Raw genomic sequence first — 16,479 nt, forward strand, 5'->3', positions numbered from 1 at the left:
TGTAGCCATATATTGTAAGAGAATATATCTACATGTTATTCAGGTGGAATGAAATTTATAGGAATTAAGACAGAAATTTTATGAAACTGTTAAAACGCAATTATTCCTTTGTTTTACATATTAAGAACATGCTATCATACACAGAAGTCTGACAGTGTAGTAGCTCTTATGGTAATCCTAAAATTAGCTTAAACTATATAACGAAGTCAAGTAAATTATGCAGAATAGTAACAGGATGTAGCTATAATTCATTAGTTACCATATAAAGCAGCAATTTTGGCTCTGATGATCTAATATGAATGGAGACTGTCCTTTCCTCTCTCACTAACCTGACCGAAAAATGGTAACATTTTCTAGTATTTTTTAAAGTAAACATAATAAAAATATTTTTTCCTTTTGTAACATCAGCTTCTCCTGCTGCATTCCCTTTCCCAGCTAATGGCACCACCGTTTATCCAATTGCCCAAGACAGAAACCCAGACTCACTGTTAATCTCTCCCTTTCCTTCAAATCCAACATGCTACTATTATGGAATCTAATTAAAAATGTTGCTTCCATCTTCCTCATCTATCCCCATTGTCTCTGCTTTAATCTAGGTCTTTTTTTAATCCTTGCCTATATTACTATAATAGCTCCCAACCTATTTCCCTGCCTCTGATCCTAGCCCATCTCAGCCACTTATACTTCATCTTCCCCACTGTAGTTAGGATAGCTCCTAAGTCACAGATATGATTACATCACTCCTCTGCTCAAAAAAGCTTACATCTCTTCATTGTTTACATGGTGAGTACGAAATTATTTAACATGACATTCAAGATCATTTGCACCTGGCCCCAACCTTTAATATGGCAGAGTAGAACTGCCCCAAAGAGTTTCCAAGAAGCACCTGGTGGAATCAGACTGCCGACCTTTTGGTCAGCAGCCGTAGCTCTTAACCACTATGCCATCCGGGTTTCCTTTTAATCACACTATGGTCATTATGGGAGTCCTGGTGGTGTAGTGGTTGAGAGCTCCGCTGCTGATCAAAAGATCAGCAGTTAGAATCCACCAGCTGCTCCTCGGAAACCGTATGAGGCAGTTCTACTCTGTCTTATGGGGTCACTATGAGTTGGAATTGACTCAGTGGCAACTGGTTTGGTTTTGGTTTATGGTCATTATTCCGAAACATACCATTTGGCTGCCTGTCTTCACATTTTTGGTCATGCTCTTCATGCTATCTAGATTGACCTTCTTTTTCTATCTGTTCTGATTATTTTCCCATTTCTATTTCAAATTTTCCTTCTTTTGAGAATACATTCAAAGTGGACCTAATCTCAAATTATTTTCTCTCTTCTCAGAGGCCCCGTAGCTCTTAGTTCATACTTAGATCCCTCACTGTAACCAGTGCGAATATACTTGCTTTCTCCACTATAGTAGTGAGGCAATTCTGTGATGATGGAAAGAGACCTGGGTTTGGTGAGTCAGAGTATTTCTGGGTTTAGTCCCAGTTCAGGCACTTCCTAGGTTCAGCAGCCACATCTATAAAATGAGGATGGACAAATACCTACCTCAAAAAGACAATGAAAGTATTATAGACAAGTCACATGTTATCATGGCAACAGGATCATGAGCTGAAAGTGGGAAGCATGCCTAATTAGTCTGTGTGTATGCTGAAGAAATTTAAAGGGATAAGATAAATTTTTCCATTTCCATCTAAAAGACTGTAGAATAAAAATAAACTCTGCGCTTGTACAGACTATTTGACCTTTCAAAGCACTGACATTTCTTACGCTCATCTTTACAACATCCTCAAGAAGGCAAGGATTATCATTTATCTTTTGCGCCTAAAGACACTGAGACATAGAGCAATTAAATGGCTTGTCTAAACTCACAAAGTTGGCCAAGAGCTTGACAGAGACTAGGTCTTGATGCTCCTTATTTGAGTCTAGAGGACCTTGTTGCCTGCAGTGATTTCATATTTGCTCTAGGGTTGGAATTAATTTACATCACAAATTCATTCCAGAGAATATGTGTTTCTCATGGGCAAGATGGTACATGTTTAATTCTGCATTTCTGAGAAGGAAAAAAAAATGAGATCAACTGTTACTGTGATAATTTTCTTAACTCCACACATGTGCTGTCTGTTCTCCTGGTCGTTCTTTCAGAGAAGAGCTATCATCTTCTACTTACTCCCATCAAAAAAAAAAAAAAAAAAAAAAAGAAGAAATTAGAAACTCCTGGGCATGATCTTAAATTGAAAGATGGGATAGCAAACTCCAAGCACAAATCTGAATTTTTATGATACATTAATAACTTCTCACTTCAATCACTGTATGACTGCCCATTGGATAAGATCAAGTGAATGGCAATGCAATAGAAAGAACCTGGGCTTTGAAGTCAAAATGATCCTAACATTTCTAGCTGTAGGAATCCTCAAACATTTATTTCCTCTGCCTTCATTCAGTTTGCTCATTTACATTTGGATTCGATAGTACTTTCCCAAGAGGGTTATTCTGAGGCTTAAATGAAGCAATGTACATACCAGTCACTATCAAGTTGATTCTGACTCATGGGGACCCCATGTGTGTCAGAGTAGAGCTGTGCTCCATAGTGTTTTCAATGGCTAATTTTTCTTCTGAGGTACCTCTGGGTGGACTTGAACCTTCAACCTTTTGGTTAGCAGCAGAGCGCATTAACTATTTGCACCACATGGGGACTCAGTGACCCTCAAATACTAGTTACTCAATAAATATTAGATCCTTATATATACCAAACCTCACTAATTAGAATCACTGAAGAATCAGGTATTAAACATACCTGCATTATTCAGACTGAATTCTTTCTAAAATAGGTGTTATACTTCCCTTCCTTAGCAAACATAATTTAAACTCTTTTGATGACTCATGGCTATCATTACACACATCATTTTATGGCACAATGCCTAATGCAGAGGTGTCTTCAAGGCTGCCAAAGTATATAAAGCCATCTGTACCTGCCCTAAATCTGCCACACATTGAAATCCTGCTGCATTAGCTCCTTTAACTGGATGGTATCTGCCTCATCTTCTCCAGTCTCCCTGCTGCAGGTTTAGCTTAGGGCCTCATGACTTTTAGCCTAGATTACTTCAACAGCTTAACTAGTCTCCCTGTTTCTACTTCTTATCATCCCCCAATCTATCCTCTGCATTCAGCAAGAGTAATTTTTCTAAAACCAAAAAAAGACCTTCAGTGGTTCTCCCTGGACTACAGCATAAAGCCCAAATCTACCATAGTGCGTACCAGAAATACCTCTGTGAGCTGGCTTTATCCACCTCTTCCCTTGGGCCTAACTTTATACAACCTCAGCTCCAGTCATGCTGAACTGGGACTTATATGGCAGATTCCTGAGGGCACTAGAGCATTTCACACTTTCTCGCCTTTGCTCATGTTGCTCCCCCTGATTGGAAAACTAACACTTCTGCCTCTACCCTGGGTTTTCTGATAAACACCCACCAGTCTTTCAAAAGATACTTACAGCATTTTAGGCTTCATGAAGCCTCACTGGCCCTTCCTACTCCCAATCCTGTTACTGGTAGAAGTGACCACTTATACCCTCCTTTGGGTCCCCATGGGATCCTGAAAAGATATTCATAACAGTCCAAGAGAACAGGGCCTGGAGTCAAGATAGACTGACTGTGTAAAGCCTGCATCCCCACTAGACTTCACGCGTCTTGAAAACAAGACAGTTTCTCCTTTATCAAGCACAGAGAATTGTTCTTGTTGTTAGCCGCCATCGAGTCCCCGCTTCCGCCAGCTCCCCGCCCCTAGCTCGTGACCACCCCATGCACAGCACAACGAAATGCTGTCCAGTCCTGGGCCATCCATCCCTGTGATCGGTTGCTGATCAGACCATTGTGATCCATGGAATTTTCACTGACAGATTTTCTTAAGAAACTTATCAAGGCAGACAGGAAAAGGTAGAGTCTGAATGTCAAAGTCATCCGTGTTCTCAATCCAGCAATGTATGGCCTCCAGTAGAGGGAGATGTGACCGTTATCTCTGGAACCTCCTACCATTCCTAAAGCTGAGCACAAGCTCATTCATCTGCACGGCAAGGTAGGAGGCTGCTAGGCTTCTCAAAAATGGTCTACAGCAGAAGACAGCAAACAGCCTTTGTCCCGAATGCCAAAGCAGAGAGTGTGATAATGGCTATTGAGATGGATTCTGAAGTTGTCTCTAGACTCTGTGGAAAGAATGTCTGTGCTGGGATTGAGAAAAGCATATACTATAGGTATTTACCATCCTTGGTGTAAGTTTCAATTGCCATTTAGCATAAACCAGGGTGTACTGTTAGCTAGTTTAGAAGTTGGTCTGAATTCCTAAACTCGATTGAGTGCATGCAGTGATAGAATAAGATACAACCTATTGTATCTGTTGCATCTGGCTCTTAGCAGGTACTCAATAAATGTTTATTGAAGGAATGCATGCAAAATTCTGTGGCCATATTTTAGAAGAAGGGTAGAGTTCTGCCTGGCATAATCAGGGGAAAGTGAAGCACAGTGAGGTCACTTTGCAAAGGGCCCTGAATGTCACATCAAAGAGTTTGGGGTAGTGTATACTATGAGCCAGTTTTTCCCGAACAGCTTAATTACCTAATGTCCTCTGTGAAAACTGATTCCCTGGCCTTACCCTGTGAAGTTTTGATTTGGTAAGTTTGCAGTGGAGCCAAAGATCCTTTGTTGTTTTTTGTTTGTTTGTAACCACTTGCTAGCTTCCCAGGCAATTTGTATGATAAGCCATGTTTGGGAACTACAGCTGCAAGCAATATGATGCCATTGGAGTTTTTAAGTACAGGAACGACTCATTCCCATCAGTGATACTTGTTTCAGATTCTCCAAGCTCCAAGTCTTGTCTGCCTATTGAGACATGGCCTGTCCCTACCTTTGCTGGAGACTCTGACCATCTGGACCTCCTGGACATAGTCCTGGTGAGTTGGACTTTGGATCTCAAAGAGCTTTGCTACAGTGCCCTCTCCCTCAGCAAGAATGTGAGGATTGAGCACAAGTTTTGCAAAACAGTGGAGAGATTAATGTGCTGCAGTGGGAATAAATCACTAATGGAGGAAATGAATAAACTGTACGCTTCTGGATTTCCAATACCATTTCTGTAAATGGATGAGTCTTTCTGCTTTTTGAGTCCAGTTAGTTCCCCCCCCACACACACAAACTCCCTCTAGCATTTTCCACTGCTGCCAGTTATTTAACATGTCCCCCTATAAAAATCTAGTCACTATGGAAGACTTAATTGGTTTGACCCATGCTCTGGCACAACACTTTACAAAATGCGTGTCTTCCTATTGACTAGCCTTCTGTGCCGTTATTTTCCTGTAAAGCATGGCACCATGCTGGCAGTGGACAGTGAGCTTATATTATGAAAATATGAAGTCCTTATTCTTGTGAAAAGTTACAACAAGGAAAAGTGGATGAAAGCCCAACAAGCACATCATCTGTCTTAAGGCTTGGACTAAGATTATTTTTAGCTCCAACACTGCTTCCCTGAAGGGAAAAATGTTAGGCCAAGATGGGAAAGGAGGGTGGAGTGAAGAGAACAGGGCCTGGAGTCAAGATAGACTGAGTTTGAATTTCAGGGAGGCCACTTGTCACTTCTCAGTCTCATGACTTGGCAAATTCCTTAAGCTTTCTGACTCACAGTGCGCTTCTCTGTAAATTTGGGCACATTATTATCTACCTCACACTTCCTTTGAGGAACAGGAAAAATGAAAAGAGTGCCTGAAATATAGTATGTCCTCAACAAATGGTGGCAAGAATACAATATTGCTGAGCAGGTTACAAAATTAGTTTATCATTTTTTGGTTCTGATTTTATTTACTTATTTATACTTCATTCTTATCAATGTTCATGCCTCTATTTTCTGTGACCAAACAAATATTAACAGTAACTTAAAATCCTTCTGGCTGCCTTTATTGACAGCATTTCCCTCCTAACCACTCCCATTCCATAGATAACCTTCCTGAATTTGAGATAACTCATCCCCTAGCCCTGGTAGTACAATGGTTAAGCACTCGGCTACTAACCAAAAGGTTGGAGGTTTGAACCAATCAGCCACTCCACATGGGAAAAGACCTTGCAATCTGCTCCTGTAAAGATTTGCCTAGGAAACCCTAAGAGGCAGTTCTACTGTCATATAGGGTTGCTATGAGTTGGAATCCACTCGACGGCACACAACAATTATCTTTTCAGTTTTATCACATATATGTATATCACTAAACAATATGTAGAATGTGGATATGGAATCACATTGTATATCATTTCCTATGATTTTCTTCTTATAGCCCGTATTATGTTCTGAGATTCATCCATGTTGATGTACGTAGCAGTGGTTCATTGATTCTGTTACATTAATTGTATAAATATAACACAATTTATATATCCCTTCTATTGCTGAAAAAATTGGGTTATTTTTAGATTTTAATCGTATTAGTATAAATATCTTTATATGTGTGTCCTATACACACGTACAAGAATTTCCTACATACTGAAGAGATGAGTTGCTGGGTCATATTTTCAACTTTACTAAATAATGCTAAATTGTTTTCCAAAGTGGTTATTCCAGTTGACACAATGGATGAGAATCCCAGTAGTTCCATATCCTTTCTAGCACCTGGAATTGACTAGACTTTTTAATTTTTCTCAATTTGGTGAATGTAAAATGGTGCTTTATTGCAGTTTACTTTGCAATTCCTTGATTACTAATGATTTTACACATTTTCATATGTTAATAAGTCCTTTGCTCATTTTCTTAGCGATTTTTTGTGTGTGTGTGTTATTCTATGAGTATTTTATCAGTTTATGTGTTGCAAATATCTATTCCCTTCCATGTTCAATTTACACCACTTGTCACCTCAGAAAAATCATATATAGGATCAAAGGATTTCATTTCTCTAAAACTGATGATATCAACAGGTACCAATACAGATCTATTTCAAAATAAATGATTCATTAGTCTGGTTTAACAGAAATATATTCATGAATATTATTTGTGCAAGCAAGTGCTTGAAGAGCTTATTAAACTAAACTAAATTAAAAGCAAAAAGGCGTCTGTCTTAGTCATCTAGTGCTGCTCTAACAGAAATACCATGAGTGGATGGCTTCAACAAAGAGAAATTTATTTCTTCACAGTAAAGTAGGCTAAAAGTCCAAATTCAGGGCATCAGCTCCAGGGGAAGGCTTTCTCTCTCTGTTGGCCTTCTCATGGATGTTCCCCCAGACTAGGAGCTTCTCTGCACAGGGACCCCTGGTCCAAAGGACGCGCTCTGCTCCTGGCACTGCTTTCTTGGTGGTATGAGGTCCCCAACTCTCTGCTTGCTTCCCTTTCTTTTTATTTCTTGTAAGGTAAAAGGTGGTGCAGGCCACATCCTAGGGAAACTCCCTTTACATTGGGTCAGGGATGTGACCTGGGTAAGGATGGTGTTACAATCTCATCCTAATCCTCTTTAACATAAAATTACAGTCACAAAATGGAGGCCAACCACACAATTCTGGAAATCAAGGCCCAGCCAAATTGATACACACATTTTTGGGGGCACATAATTCAAAAAATCATATATAGGATCAAAGGATTTCATTTCTCTAAAACTACTGATATCAATAGGTACAAATACAGATCTATTTTAAAATAAATGATTCATTAGTCTGGTTTAACAGAAGTATATTCATGAATATTATTTGTGCAAGCTTGCAGAAAGTGCTTGAAGACCTTATTAAACTAAACTAAATTAAGAGCAAAAAGGCGTCACTGTGATGATAAAGGCTTTCATGTCAAAACTCCGAATGCACAAAAAATGTATCTTTAGCAGGATACTGTATTCACAATACAAATACTTCAAACTTCTTCCTTCACTCACAAAGGATTCTATTTCAAGGGTATTTATCACCCAGCCAGCACAGGAAAACACTAACAAGTTTGCCACTGAATTTCGAAAGTAGTCCTGGAGCAAAATTTCTGAGACTAATTTTTTTCTTTAATACAATTCTCTTGGGTCATATTTTTGGCCAACTCATTTTTGGGTTTTTGAGGAACTGAACATCATCACCTGCTTTCCTCCCAAGAACTGAAGAATAAATTCTATTGAAAATACAGGGGTGAGTTTTTTAAGACCCATTCAGGAGTGGTATTGCATAATGTGAAGAAAAAAAAAAAAAAAAAAAAAAAACCAAGCAAGCAAGTAAGCAAAGAAAAAAGCGTAAGACTCTTGACTAGTTTCTAAAGCAATGGCACCAGGGAAATGAACAACACAGGTAACATCAACGAGTGCTTACTATGTTCCACGCAATATTCTAAAGAGCTTTACCTGGATAAACTTACTTAGTCCTTCCCTGGTGGGACAGTGGTTAAGAACTCAGCTGCTAACCAACAGGTAGGCAGTTCGAATCTACCAGCTGCTCCTTGGAAACTCTGTAGGGTCTGTCCTATAGGGTCTGTCCTATAGGGTTGCTATGAGTCAGAATCAACTCAATGGCAATGGGTTTGGTTTGGTGTTTTTAGTCCTTCCAATAACCCTATGGGATAAGAACTATTGTTATAGTCCTTGTAAAGATGAAGGAACTGAGATTCAGAGAGTTTAAGAACTTGTACAAGGGCATGCAGCCAGTTCAAGTTGGAGCCCCTGTAGGTGTTGGAAGATTTCACTTGGCTGCTTTCAGCCATTTTTGCCTTCAGTATCAACACATGTATTCTAAAGAAGGAGTGGAGAAGCCAGTCTAGTGAACGAATCACAGAACAATACACCTAAGAGTTCCTTCCCAGAGGTATATGCTGGCATATACTGAATATACTGAATGTAATAGTGCACATTTAAAGTCCAGAATTCCTTAGCTAATCCACATTCATCTACCTAAATCTGTAGGCACTCACTTTTTTTTACTAAGATGAGGGAAACTGTAGACGAGTGTAGCCATAAGCTAAAAACATAACTGTATCGAAGTAAAAGATTGATCAGAGGTACTGAAGGCCTTTAACATCTCCATAAACATGTCTCATCACCTTTGAAATCAAAGATACCATTTAGCTGCCCTTTAGGAACGTCATTCCACACAGTTGTCAGTGTCTCCATGGAGTTTAACTCCATTCCAAGAAACAGACGACTGCCACTTGAAAACATAAGCTTGTGTTTGAATCTCAGACTCTCAAATTCACAGATGGAACTGTCTCAGTTAATGTATTCATGAAATACAGTCATGAGCTCTATGGCAGAGATAGCTAATTTTCCCCCAACACCCATTCTTTTCTTCTTTCTTTTAGTAATAGAACACCCCTCACCCAAAACCCAGTCTTAGCACGTGGCCATCCAAGTAAAAGTTGTATTTCCTACAACTGCTTTAGAAAACTGGTTACTACTTTATTTAAAGTTAAGTATTTGCCTACCGTTTGTAATTGCACTCATGGGTAGATATACGTGTGTGTGTGTGTGTGTGTGTGTATGGATGTATATCTCCTAGAGAAATGAGTAAATATATCTTCAGAAAGACTTGTACAAAGATGTTCATAGAAGCTTTATTCATAATAGCCCAAAGCTGGAAACAGTCCAAACGTCTTTCACAGACGAATGCATAAACAAACTGTGGAATATTCATTCAATGGAATAATATATAAGCAATAAAAAAATAGCAGACTACTGAAATACAAAACAATATGGAAGAATCTTAAACCATAGAAGTCAGATACAAAAGAACACAGACTGTATGGTTGCATTTATATGGATTTTAATAAGAGGAAAAATAATCTATGATGACAGATATCAGAATAGTGGTTATATCTCAGGGTGGAGTGTGGAGGCTGAGGAATTACTAGAGGGGGGCACAAGAGACACTTCTAAGGTCTTGGGAAGTTCTGTATCTTGATCTGGGTGGTGGTTACACAGACGTACACATTTATTAAAATTCTATGATCTGTGCATTTTGTTGTGTATAAATTATACTTCAGATAGACAAATAAATACTTCGACTAGGGGTGCCAATCAAAGGGCATAACTTGAAATCCTCTCTGCAGTATTTAAAACCAACATGAAAACATGCACCCAGTTCTTAATTCACCCTGGCTAAAAGGAGGGATTCATGCTTTCTCCATGGTTGTGATTTATTGCTTATTTAAATTATTTTTTATTTCTTTGGCACATATCATCTAAAGTCCTGGAAGTCAGCAGGAAGGCAAGGAAAAGTCAAGGATTAAGGTGATCAACTAATCTGCCTGGTTATAGTCAAATGTCAGTGATCAACTTGAACATCTCTAACAATATGGAACAAGAAGTAGATCAGAATCTACATACTCATTTGACAGTCAGAAATGGTACAGTGCAGTAGGTAAGAGCACACACTGGGGAGCTGGAAATACTCATGTTTAATTCATGACTCTGTCACTGCATAAACGAGGGTAAATCACTGACTTTGAGTCTGTTTCTTCATCTATTGAATGAGGTAGTAACCCTTAACTCCTACAGATGCTAGGAGTATTAACTGAGTGAACACATGAAAGGGCCTAGAATGTAATCATGTGCTCAACATGTTCTAGCAACGATTATTCTCTCAGCAAGATGAGACTGATGTTTAAGAAAGTGATTTAGTGTGTAGCATGCATTTAGTTGTGTTTTTCCTTGCTCATGAAAGATTTTAAAGTACCTATATTTGGGAGCCCTGGTGGTGCAGTGGTTAAAAACTCGGCTACTAACCAAAAGGTCAGCAGTTCAAATTGACCAGCCACTCCTTGGAAACCCTATGGGGCAGTTCTACTCTGTCCTATAGGGTCGCTATGAGCCAGAATCGACTCAACGGCAACGGGTTTGGTTTTGTATATATTTATCACTAAGTGAAAATTTCCTCTGATTGATGGCAATTTGAAAGGCAATAGACAGCATGTGGCAAGCAAGTGACAGCAGGCATCCTCTCCCAAGTAAGGTGAATACATGAGGAGACTGCCTCTCCCCTTCCTCCTTCCTAAGTGTTTAGCTCAATTACATTCAAGCATGTTCTCTCATAGAGTTTGAAGTATTTTTTTAAATTTTATTTTAAACATTGCATGTGGCTTGTGTCTGGCTAAGCAATGGAATTAATCCAGCAGAGTCTTGGAGTCAGATTGACATTACACAGCCCTTAAGATACCATGGCTAATTCTAACACAAGAGCTAAAAACAGAATTGGTTATGCAGTTTGTTGGGGTGGCAGGCTAACTGGTGAAGTGTTTTCTTTCATTCACATCTCTATTACTATAGTTTAAAATCCAACAAACCATCGTGGAGTTCTGTTACACAGTCCAGGGTCCCCCATTAGTTTCTTCAGCATGACAGATTGTTCATGGAATTGCAGAAAGGAATTATGCATATATTCCCATTTTGAGCCCCTTTTGTCTAAGAACCTTCTTTCCTGATAATAAAATGTTAGCAAGCAGCCAGCACATTCAAAGGGAAGCCCTCTTTTAAAGTAAAATTTAATGCTGAGCCATATGAAACACTGGCAATTTCATATGAGCCATATGAAGCATTGGCAATTCCATATGGTTTAGCCTAATACTTACATCAAATCATAAGATGAGTTAAATCAGATATGAAAATGACCAAACAAGAGCTGGCAAGAAAAAGAGTACTTCCCCTAGTCCACCCTTCTCTACCACGGACACAAACTACCTACACAATAATGAACTTAGAAAATACCCTAATATCCTAATGCAGATGGATGCTTCTACCCCAACACAGAGTCTCTGCAAAGAATCCAGGGCCCTGAGATAATCGTTTCCTGCCTTGCACTCAAGATGCCCCGGCAGGGCTCCATCTGTCCTCACCCTCGTAGTCCAACAAGTTTACTGCTAATGAGAAATCTGGCTCTCTGCTCTTTTCTGGCTTCAAGCGTAGCTAGGGCAGATGGAGGAGCCCTGGAAGCTGGAGGAGGCAGAATTTTGAAATTTCTCATTAAGCTGGCTTGATTTTTATAGCCACAAAATATAACAAAATAGGAGAATCAGATTTCAAATGATTTTAAGGCCAAAAATGAAAATATATTTCCAATTATTGACAACACAGGTGTGTATAAGGGCCTGTGGGGATCTTTTGTATGCACATTCCCTGTCCCCATGCCCCATCCTCACTCCCTATTCCCACCCTACCATTGAAATAATCTAAAATTTGAAAACTTGAAAAATAAGTACAACCCCCTGCTATCTCCGAGCAAAGGAACTATTGGAAAAGTTTGCCTATAAAAATAGCCATATTGGAGCCTAGGTTTTCTATTTAATTTTCCTTGTTAAGCCTTATTATCTCTTTGCAAGCTTTAGAGTTATCCTCTCCAGGGCAAAGACTGTCACATGGGATGCAGGCTGGATATCACTCTCTGTAGGACATGTGACCAAGCTTTAACTACTTGGTCCTTGGACCCACATGCTTATACTTTTGGCAAAGATGGGATTATCTTCTTACTACCAAATTTTGACAGTATAAACTCTAGGGTCTTGACACTCCTCAAATATCATACTAGGTATAAAAAAAATTACAGTGACATAGTTCAGAGTCTCTCTTTCTCATGTCCCATCCTTATATTCATTACAAATCATAGGTCTCTAAGACGTGGGCCTCTAGTCTATGTAGCTCCCCCAAGACCAGTGATTAAAACAGAATCTCAGAGTCAATGAATGTCAGACAGGAAGAGACCTCAGAGATGACCCTGTCGTACCCCTTTGGTTTAAATGAAAAAACCTGAGGGCCAGAGACAGGGAATAATTTGCATAAGCTAACAAGGGTGGCACTGCAACTCAAATCCAGGTCCTCTCAGTTTCCGCAGGCTATATGGATCTATATCAGTGGAGGAAACGGAATGTCTCTACCTGTGGGTTGTGATTAGAAATCAAGCAAAAGAAAAATGGGAAGGTAACTAATAATTTATGGAGCCCTATTATTTGTCTGCCACCGAAATCAACAAAACAAAGAGGAAAAGAAGAGGACTTGGGGGAAATAACTGTAAAGCTACCATCTATGGAATAGTTACAGGAGACCAAATCAGTGGGAAACATATTGATATCTAATGTTTATTAAGCACTTCCTATCTGCGTAGAAGTATCCAAGCAACCTAAAACATTATCTCATTTAACCCTCACAACTAGCCAATGAGTTAATAACAACAGTCAAAAATAATAATAGTGGCTACTATTTACTGAGCTTTTTTTTTTTCAAATGGGATGATTTTATTAAATAACATGATTGAGGTTGGTACCGTTGTTATTAAGACAGAGGTCCCCAGGCTGCGGAAAATTCCACTGCCTCAAGCAGCTTGCTTGTTAGCACACCCCATACCTTTACATTAAAATCCTGGTTCCTTTGCTTGGCACACCCTATAGCTTTACGTTAAAATCCTGGTTCTGTTCTCCTTAACTGCTGTCCAAAAAACTAGAGGAAATCAGTGGAAGCTGGTTTAGGTGCCATTTGACATTCAGGATAAACTTTTAGACCTCATACATAGTAACTTTCCCGCCTCTGGGTGGAGTTTAACTGCCATTTTCTAAACACATGGTGCATGAAGATATAAGTAAACCCCATTGTACCTGAGCAGTATGATTAAGAGTGCTGCTGATGTAACTTCTATGAACTTCCTACTTGTAACCCCCTTAAAAGTAACCTTCCCCCTTGCCCTCCCTGAGCAGTCTTGGTGGCAGCAGCCCTGACTGTTTCCTTTGCTTGGGCAAAGAAGCCTTTCCACTCTCCTACCTTAGTCTCTCATTTATTGGCTGAGACGAGTCGCGCTGAGCAGGACCTGGGGTTTCCACCTGACAACTTCATCCACAGTACAAAGATGAGCAAACAGACTTACAGAGCATGAAATACTTGTCCAAGGTCACACAACTGGTACATGGAAGAGCTAAATTAAAACTCAGGTCATCTGATCAAAGAACCTAAGCTTTTCAATGCATTGCTATCCTGGCTCTCAAATATAACTTGCTTAAAGGCAGTGGTTAAGAGCTACAGCTGCTAACAAAAAGGTCAGCAGTTCGAATCCACCAGCCACTCCTTGGAAACCCTATGGGGCAGTTCTACTCTGTCCTGTAGGGTTGCTATTAGTCAGAATCAACTTGACAGAAATGGGTTTGGTTTTTTTCTGGATCCTGGCTCTCAGATACAACCTGCTTACAAATTAACACAAAAGCATCGCTGTATCAACACTTCTGGTCTTTTTATTTTCCTCAAAAACAAATCCAAAATAAAAGTTGTTATTTTATAAAGCATATTCTAATTGTCTTCTCTAGTTTTGTTGCAAGCTGGAGTGAAATCATAATGTTGGCATTGTATCTAAAACAGTTATTAACCATGATCATTTTATTAAAAAAAATTGTATTTCATCATTGGGGAAGAAATTTCATAGCCCTTTTGAGTGTAAAGGGAATTGGGTTTAATGTATGTATACTGTCAGTGTGTGTGTGTGTGAATAACTGAATGAGAGAGAGAATATGATGGAAGGAGGCACTACATATTCACTGCTTCCAAGATTCTGTAGGAGGCCACACAGTTTAATAATTTCAGCACTATAATTTTAAAAATCAGTAGCCCTGGTAACCGGTCTATGACTGACATGTTATAAAAAAGAAACATTGTGTGGTTGTTTGTCCTAGACATACTGACAAGCTTTGTTCTAGGCTTTATAAATCCAAGGTATTATTTACACACACTCAGCTACAACACAGAATCCTTTCATTAAAAGACATTCTTACACTTATCTGTACCTTAAAAATAGAAATACTTGAATAAGACCACATATTTTTTTCTCTTTTGCTAAATTACTGGTTAGAGAAGAAAACCACAGAAACTCACTGAATGGTACTGAATGGTTTATCATAGAGGTTAATTATATCCCCTTAAGTGGCACTCACCTGACTATCCTCTTCTTTGTCCTCCTAAGCAGCAAGGTGTGCAACCCTGCCCTGAAGACAGCAACATGGAATGTAGAAGGGCTTGTTCCCAGGTGGCGGCTGTCAAGGTGATTTAACAGCTACTCAAAGGCCATTTTTTCTGCTTTCCAGTTCTCAAGGAGCCAGGTCTACCTTTAGCCCTTTTGGAGGAAGAGCAGTGTTTCTAGTGCAAAGGAATCATATTTTTGGAGTAGCACACAGGTATAAATAAGGGTAGTAGAAGCCTTTATATTCTTAGCTACAAACTTGGAGAAAATGTGCACATTATGCTTAAACCACAGGAGAGGGTGATTTAATTTCCCATTTGATTGCCATGAAGATCATAGGATCATACCTTTTCCAAGGAGATTTATTATCCATCCACTCACTCCCTCCTTTCCCCAAGGGCAGGCACAGGGCTAGGTGCTTGACACATATGCACAGGAACTGGATCAAAGTGGTAAAGAGTCAGATCTGGGCTTGAATATTGGTTCTGTTACTTCAGAGCTGTATGATCTGAGGCAGGTCTCTCAACTCTGAGATTTAATTTCCTCATTGTAAAAAGGGGTGAATAATAGTGCCTTCTCTCTCACTCAGGGTGAGGAATAATGAGATGCACGGCCTAGCACACAGCCAGTGCCTGATAGTTAGTAGGCATATTAGATACTATTGTTCCCATTTTAGGTATGAGAAAACTGAGGCTCAGAAGAGGTAAGTGACTTGTTCAAGATCTCAACTCTAGTAAGTGATGAAGCCAAGACTTCATACCAGGAGTGTAAGAAACATACAGGCTCCCCCCAGTAGCATGCTTCTCCTCTAAGGAGCTCAAAGTCTAGTAAGGAAATAGTCACATAAACGTGGAGTCTCCCACAATCACTGTAACTGAAATCTATGAGAGTAGGGAGCAGAAATGTAGTCTAGGAAAGCTTCTAGGAAGAGGTGGCATCTGAAATGGGTCCTGAAGGACCGTTCAGAACCTGTTAGATAGAATGGGAAGGAGGAGACAGTATTCAGACTGAAGAAAGGTACACTGCAAAAGCAGGTAAGTGAAAGAACAGGGTGCTTCTTAAGGCTCCAGCCCAGGGCACTTTAGGGAGAGCAGCAGAGGAGGGTGGAGACTGGGCAGAGTCTGGATTAAGATAGTCTCCTTTTATCCAGTAGATAATCAGGAGCCATGGATATGTTTTAAGTAGATGGATAAACTCAAGAGTTAACTAAGGCCTTAAAATGGCTGGAAGTGAATCACACTTGAACCTTTTCCATTTTCACTTGGAAACAGAACATCCCTCCTGCCAGGCAGGCTCATCTCATGTTTCCATGCCAACCAATTGCTGAGGCTTAGGGCAGGCTAAACCCTAAGGATAGGAGTGGTGCTGGTAAAGAAGAGTACAGGGGCAAGGACAGGGTCAAACTGTGGGAAGTAAGGTAGGAGGTGGGCTGGAAGGGCAGTGGAAGGGGGGGCAGTCCTCTTCAAAACAGGGGAACAGCAAGAACCAGAAAGGGAGGGTTGGGTAAACCTAATTGCATCTGAATTTGTTGCAAGCCTGGTCATTGGCACATGCGTGTGTGCGTGCACACACACACA

At 39.8% G+C, this 16,479-nt stretch overlaps 1 protein-coding gene across 9 annotated transcripts in view; it reads right to left on the bottom strand.

Moving 5' to 3' along the window:
• Window positions 1-16,479, bottom strand: part of DLG2 (discs large MAGUK scaffold protein 2) — a 2,186,317-nt gene that overhangs the window by 126,628 nt on the left and 2,043,210 nt on the right. The window lies entirely within an intron of this gene.

The sequence above is a fragment of the Trichechus manatus genome, unplaced genomic scaffold, assembly GCF_000243295.1.
Source record: "Trichechus manatus latirostris isolate Lorelei unplaced genomic scaffold, TriManLat1.0 scaffold00140, whole genome shotgun sequence".
Lineage (NCBI taxonomy): Eukaryota > Metazoa > Chordata > Mammalia > Sirenia > Trichechidae > Trichechus > Trichechus manatus.